General features: G+C 37.7%; 1 pseudogene; it reads left to right on the top strand.

The window, feature by feature from the left end:
* Nucleotides 1-255: 255 nt before the first annotated feature.
* On the top strand, nt 256-716 carry LOC102961242 (annotated as a pseudogene).
* The last annotated feature ends 5,179 nt before the right edge of the window (nt 717-5,895 follow it).

The raw sequence follows: 5,895 nt of genomic DNA, 5'->3' as shown, positions 1-5,895 counted from the left end.
TTATGGGAATGTATTATTTCCTAGACTTAAATTGATGATTTTTGATAGACATACCATACTTTGGGGCATTTGTATTGGACTGGGAGGTAAAGACAGGAATATTCAAAGCATTAAAATTAATGAAATACAAGTTAACGAAATAGAAATCTACCTTGGACATAATTCACAATGTCTTTTACACTGTGTCTTAGCCCATTTAGGCTATAAAATACCACAGACTGGGTGGCTTATAAAAAACAGAAATATGAGAGCAACATGCCTAAGTTTTATTGTGATACTATGACCCATACGTCACCCTCAACTCTCCATCTGTGAGCAAGACACACTGCAGCGGTAGGAAATACAAAGAGGATGTGAAAGACCATGATCAGAAATGGATGGAACAGCATGTTCAGAGTCTGATCTACAAAACAAGGAAAGATCCCTCCTACACCATTCTCTTCTCCTCCTCCTATAGGGGCAATGAGGCCACCTCCCTCTAGTCTCCTTGGTCCTCCTCGCCCTCATCTGATGCCAGCACGCCTTGTGGGGGCCCTTCTGTGATGCCAATGATGGGCCCTCCTCCTCCTGGGATGATGCCAGTGGGAGCTGCTCCTGGAATGAGGCCACCTCTGGGAAGCCACATGCTAATGACACCAGGCCCCCCCAGTGATGAGGCCTCCTGCTGTTTCATCATGGTGCCTACTTGCCCAAGAAGGACTCGATCACACAGATAAGAAGAGAGGGGAACTTCTTTCAATCCATTTTGTATCCCTTGTTCTACTTCACCACATCATGGTGCTATGACTTTGGGTGTTTGCTAACAGCGTGACAAGGAAGACTTTCTCCCTCTTCCTATCAAAGACAGACTAGTTTTGGCAGGGGAATAGATGGACCAGAAAAAAAAAAGCACTTTTCATTTGTACTGTGAAATGTGAAAATAAAATTGTCAACTGTTTTAGTTAAAAATAACACAGAGAAACTTATTTCTCATGTCCTGGAGGCTAGCACAGTCTGAAATCAAGGTGCCACCATGGCCAGGTGAGGGCCTTCTCCAGTCACAATTCTGTCATCGTATGTTGGGCAGAACTGGCAAGCTAGTTCTCTGTGGCTTCCTTTATAAGGACATAATAACATTCATGCAGGCTCTGCCCTCCTGACCTAAACACCTCCCAAAGGCTCTGTACCTCCTAATACCATCACATTGGGCATTACATTTTCAACACATGAATTTGGAGGCGGGGGGTACATACATTCAGATCATAGCACATTGTAACATATATTTTTACCTATACCAGTTCAAATGTAAATGGCACCATTTGTTGTTGTTTTTTTTTAATTAAAGTTTATTTAATTTTGAGAGAGAGAGAGAGGAGAGAGGAGGGGAGGGGCAGAGAGAGAGAGAGACAGAGACAGAATCCCAAGTGGACTCCACACTATCGGCACAGAGCCCAGTGTGGGGCTCAAACTCACAAATCACAAGATCATGCCCTGAGCTGAAATCAAGAATCAGACACTTAACTGGTTGAGCCACCCAGGCACCTGACACCTCCATTTCTTTATGCCAAATAAACCTGAATATACTGAACCAAATTATTTGCAGGAAGCCAGCAAGGCTGATGGAACATCTAATGTGCTAATTAGCTGGCAGAACTTCTCCTCTAATGGCACATCTTCTCCCATTCAAAATAACCATGACAAGATTGGAGCAAATCACATCTGTCACCTGTTAAGATTATCATAATATTCTGGCTAAAAATGCCTTTGCAAGTACTATTATATTCTCTGGACAGTTTAGAAAAGCATAGTCATGATATTTTCCTATGTAGTAGCTTTAAATTGTTTCATAAGTAACCATTACAGAAAAGTGGAAAAAATGCACAATTTGTACATAATACATGGCTGTTAGAGTTGATCAAATAGGAAGCAGTTTTAAATGCAATATATTCCTTCACTCTTTCCTAGAAGGGATACACACAATTATTCTAGAAAGTTAGTTAAACTAGCTTTGATTCTTTCCCTAAGTTGTAATGTTCTTCATTTCAACCTTTTGGAAATTGTATAAGCTAACATAACTCCTAATATCACAATTTCTATTGTAATTTCTGGATATAAACATTTATATAGAATTTTTTGAAAATTAAACTACATAAAAATATTAGTAAAAATTTATGGTAAGATTTTCACAGAAGGCAATGACAACTTGCCCTTTCCTACTTTACATCCTGGACTGCCCCTTAGACAGCATGGGGGATGGGGGTAAAAATTAAAGTACAGGAAGAATGAAACCTGAGTTTTAACCCCTACTCAACCACTGGCATACCTAAAGAATTGGCCTAGTGGATTGTGGACTGCAAGAGTAAGAGCAACCTTTATATATTTGACAGGTTGTCTTATACAAAAGATATTAGACTTTATGTGCCTCCAAAGGTCTTTTGATTCAAGATGAGAATGCTTTCTAGATATCAAACCTAAAAGGGCTACCCCTAAGAAGTAATGAAATCGTCAGTATTCCCAGGTCATCAAACCAGGTTTCTAGCAACTTAGATACCTCAGTGTTCCACTCTAAATATGAGAGTCACTGATTCTATGATGTTTTCTGAGCCTCAATTTACTCATCTCAGAGAGAAGAAGACATAAGAGCTAAAGAGTAACACAGTCAAATTTAAAATTGGGATACCCCTATCTCAATAAAGAGATAAAGAGACAAAAAAATATGAGTTCTGTTATAGAAACCCCAGTAGGCACCTCCACTAGAAAGAGCTTCATCCTAATGTTTAACAATTGCTAACTCATGGTTTCCTTATGCTGATTGTGCGTGTGTGGTTAAATTAGAGGGGAAAAAACACAATAATTCATTACTTTTGGCTTAGTATCTCATTATCATTGTTGCCTGTCTAGAACTTGTTAAACTTTTGGTCACTGAATTTTTTGCTGTGTTGACTGATTTCACATAAAAATGATACACAATGAAATAAGAAATGAAGTATTTCAAAATTCCTGTTTAATCTGAATTGGTTTTCTTATGCATTATGGCTAAATAATGCATTTCTTTGTAATTGATACAAGATTTTCAAATGTGGAATACTTTTATTATGGGTTATATGTTCAAATAAGGTATGTATAGGCGTGGCTTGGTCGGTTGAGCATCTGACTTTAGCTCAGGTCATGATCTCATGGCTCATGAGTTCAAGCCCCACTTGGGGCTCTGTGCTGACAGCTGACAACCTGTTTCAGATTCTGTGTCTCCCTTGCTCTCTGCCCCTCCCCTACTTGTGCTCTCTCAAAAATAAACAGTTTTTTAAAAAATAGGGTGAGTATAGTTAATACTGACAACATTTTACATATAAAGTAGCATCTTGATATATACCATAAATCTCCCGATTACTTATGAAACTATTCAATGGGACAGCATACATATCTACATAACATGTAGCCTTTTAAAGCTGGATATGAGTATTTGTACGAAGACTATTATCATAGATTAATAAATGTTTATTACTTCTCGTTCCAGATCTTTTGACCCATCCCACCTGACACTTTAGATGATATTAATCAATAAGTGCTGAAACACAACAGATTTACTTTACTTCTTTCCCCAGCACTTTTTCTTCTGTAGATATCCACATTTTGAAAAAAACTTGTCTTTATCCATAAACTCAAACAAAATATTTAATCCTCTAAAATTATATTCTTGGCAGTAAACTATACATTAAAATCACCTTAATGCTCAATCTGTTTCTTTTCCATAATCCCAAGCATCTGACTTTCACTCAGCGGGACAACTTATGCTGTTCATTCTAGAATGTGCTTTCCTCCTTTGTCAGCCAGGCCAGCTGTTACTTATCTTTAAAGGCCTAGTTCAAATGTCAACATGATGCAACTTGCCTCAAAACCTTCAGGGATAAGTAGTTGCTTCATCATCCATATTTCTAAAGAGTGTTATATTTATCTGCAAGTGCACTTTTGTTCTGTTAGAAATTTAACACTTAAAACAGTTGTCAATTACATTACAGTGCAATGAATTTTGTAACTTACCATCATTCAACATTCCTAACCATTATCCCAGAGAAAACCATAGCAAAACAAAATTTAAACTAAATGTATTATTTTTTTTAATTGATGTATAACAAATTACCATAAATTTAATGGCTGAGGTGCACCTGGGTGGCTCAGTCAGTTAACTGTCCAACTTCAGCTCAGGTCATGATCTCGAGGTTCGTGAGTTCCAGCTCCACATTGAGCAGCTCAGAGCCTGGAGCCTGCTTCAGATTCTGTGTCTCCCTCTCTCTCTGCCCCTCCCCCACTCATGCTGTGTGTCTCTCTCTCAAAAATAAATATTAAAACAAATAAATAAATAAATTTAATGGCTTAAAACAATATCTGTTTATTATCTCACAATATCTATATATCTGGCTCTCTGTCAGGGTCTCCCCAAGCTGAAATCCCATGGCCATCATGGGCACTTCATAACATAAATGTGTTTCTTTAAGGTGAGCAGGACTGCATCTCTCTGACTTCTTCTGTCTCTAACCTCTAAACTCCTTTTTAGGAGCTCATATGATTAGGTCAGGCCCAATCGGGATATTAGTTCTGATGAACTCAATTGATTAAAACTTTAATTACATCTGCAAAACCCCTCTTGCCATATAATCTAACATAATCATGAAAGTGATATCCCAAGCTGACCACAAGGGAGCGTAGTGGAGTAGTCTGCCCCAGCTGAGAATTTTCTGTGACATTGTTTAGAATTGCTGTTCAATGATAATATAAAGAATGACTTTTGATAGTTTCAGTATATTTTTAACTTCACAGATAATGCACTCCCTTTTGCCTGCATTCTGGATACACTGCTCTGACCATTTTCCCCATAGTGCTTCCTATTTGTGGTATCAAAAATTTACTTAATGGGATATTAAATATAGCTCAGGATTTTTTTTTCCAGAAAGAATATGAAAAGTGCCAACTGGTTATTTTATCTTAGCTGTATATGAAAAAAATATAGAGAGAAAGTACAACTACAGGAGAGACTATTAATTTTTTATCAGAATTTAAAGGAAATATAAAAAACAAGGACTTGTTTAAAATATAGAATTGTTTCACACCTAGCCTTTCCAGACAGCACAACTTTCTCAAAGTAAGAAATGGCATCTGGACAAAGATCAAATCAGGGCTCTTTTTGCAAAATGTGGCCTCAGGATAAATTTCAGATTGAGAGAGCATCTGTAAAACCCTTTGTTAAGGCTTCAGAAAGATTTAAGGCAGTTCCTTGTAGACCTTCTCCACTAGGAAAAAAAAAAAATGACTTCTAAGAATAATAAGGGCATGCCTTCTCTACCCTCTTAGCTAGATACAATTTTTTCCAAAATCTTAAGGGTATGCTTCTTAGATTTTCTTGCCTAGAAAAAAGGTCTGCTATGAATCTAAGGAATTATCTTTTAGATACTGTTTACTAGACAATGATTCTATAAAATTGTGAGCTACAGAAGGTACCCTCTCAGAAAAAAAAAAAAAAAAATGTGGGTGTGGGTCCACAATGTGCAATGGAACAGACTTACAACTTGATACATAAAAATGAACACTATTTTAAAATAATTTGTGCCAACTTGTACCAAAAGAGACAGCTACAACGAAAAGATGTTTCAGGCCCTTCAAATTTCTATGAGAAAGAAGCAAGCTGTAAAATTTACTCAGCTGAGAGCTTGGGCATTTCTTACGGAAAACAAGGAATGATTCAGTTTGGACCCCAGAGGATAGAGCCCAAACCAGAAGGAAGCAATCCTAGGGGGCAGAACTGGGCCTTAATCAGTGTGTGGGAAGCAGGTAAATTGTCTCTTTTAATGTACAGATTCAGATTAAGAAGCACCTTATTTGAGGGGCGCCTGGGTGGCTCAATTGGTTAAGCGGCCGACTTCG

This window comes from Panthera tigris, chromosome B3 (assembly GCF_018350195.1).
Source record: "Panthera tigris isolate Pti1 chromosome B3, P.tigris_Pti1_mat1.1, whole genome shotgun sequence".
Lineage (NCBI taxonomy): Eukaryota > Metazoa > Chordata > Mammalia > Carnivora > Felidae > Panthera > Panthera tigris.
The sequence above is the reverse complement of the archived record's forward strand: the minus strand, read 5'-3'. Positions and strand labels throughout refer to the sequence as shown.